This window comes from Myotis brandtii, unplaced genomic scaffold (genome assembly GCF_000412655.1).
Source record: "Myotis brandtii unplaced genomic scaffold, ASM41265v1 scaffold314, whole genome shotgun sequence".
Classification (NCBI taxonomy): domain Eukaryota; kingdom Metazoa; phylum Chordata; class Mammalia; order Chiroptera; family Vespertilionidae; genus Myotis; species Myotis brandtii.
In genome coordinates, this window is record NW_005362033.1 from 3,141,974 (window position 1) to 3,143,492 (window position 1,519).

The 1,519-nt window shown below is 46.5% G+C and overlaps 1 protein-coding gene across 12 annotated transcripts in view; it reads right to left on the bottom strand.

The window, feature by feature from the left end:
* Positions 1-1,519, bottom strand: part of NCOR1 (nuclear receptor corepressor 1) — a 241,681-nt gene that overhangs the window by 59,310 nt on the left and 180,852 nt on the right. The window lies entirely within an intron of this gene.

Sequence of the window (1,519 nt, forward strand, 5' to 3'; positions counted from 1 at the left end):
CTTCAAGCTGCCTGGCTGCCGGCCGCCATCTTGGCTGGCAGTTAATTTGCATATCGCCCTGATTAGCCAATGGGAAGGGTAGCGGAGTGACACCAATTTGCATGTTTTTCTTTTATTAGTGTAGATAGGACTCCACTCAACCAACTGAGCAACCCTGCCGGGTAAAACCTCTTTTTCCTTTTGCTCCAGCACCTGCCTCACAAGTTTGGCTTTCATTGCAGCAGGCAGCCAAACCTCCGTTTTTGTTTTTGTTAAGTTAGTTTTTGAGGACTCCGCTGGAATAGCATGGACCTCAGCAAGTCCTGGAGGACTTGGGTGGGGTCCCAGAAGCCTGTGGCAGGCTGGCCCAGGGACAGTGGGACTGTGGGGACTTCCCAGTAGCTGCCAACAGCTTGTCCCGGGGAATTTGCCTGCACTCCTTCTCTAGGTGTCAGCCACCTGAAATGCTTGGCTGGTCAAAGGAAACGGGTTTTTGGTGAGAAGAACCCCAAGACTGCACACCAGGGATCCTCTACCCCTGCTGTTCAGGCTTCGTGCTGCTTGGGCTCGGTGTCACTTGGGTCCTGTTAGGATCATTTGCGGTACCGGTTGGCAGGCTACCCCTGTTGCTTGGGCTTCATGCCACTTGGGTCCTGCTAGTACTGCTGTGGTACTGGCTGGCAGGAGATAAGACATTAAGAGGTGCTTGTGAGTACTCATTTGGAAAAACGGAATTATGGATCCAATTTTTGTTCATATGTTCCCACTTTGTCTGGGGTCTTGTTATGGTTATGGTTTTGGGTTTGTACTTTTGTGCCATCAGGGTGTTCTGTTTTGACTCTTGAAGGGAGCCCACTGGCCCGAATTTTAGAAGATTGGTCCTTGTACAGCTATGGTCTAATGACTAAGAAGGAATTGGTTTTCTACTGTAACACTACTTGGCCTATGTACTAGGTGTACCGATTAATAATGTGGATTTTGTAATCAAAGAAAACACGATAATTTCACCAGAAACATCAAAAGTGCTTCTTTACTCAAAGTGATGTCCATCGCTAGCTACACATTTCCCCCATCTTTCAGGTAATTTGTGGATACCATCCCAATAGAACTTGTCTTGTTTTGAGGCAAACCATTCAGAGATCCAATTTTCCACTTCTTCGTATGTTTTGAAGTGCTGCTCAGAAAGTGTGTGTGCCATCGATCGGAACAAGTGGTAATCTGAAGGAGCAAGGTCTGGTGAATACGGCGGGTGGGTTAATACTTCCCAGGCAAGATCTTTTCACATGTCTTTACTGGTTTTGAAGTGTGTGATGGTGCGTCATTATGAAGCAAAATTACTTTGCCATGTAATTCTGGCACATTCTGGTCGTTTCACGATCAAAGCGTGGTTCAAATTGATTATTTGTTGTTGGTAGCGATCAGTATTAACAGTTTCACCTGGTTTTAGAAGCTCATAATATACCACACCTTCCTGATCCCACCGAACGCAGAGCATTGTCTTCTTTCCAAAGCGATTTGGCCTTGCAGTTGATGTTGATGG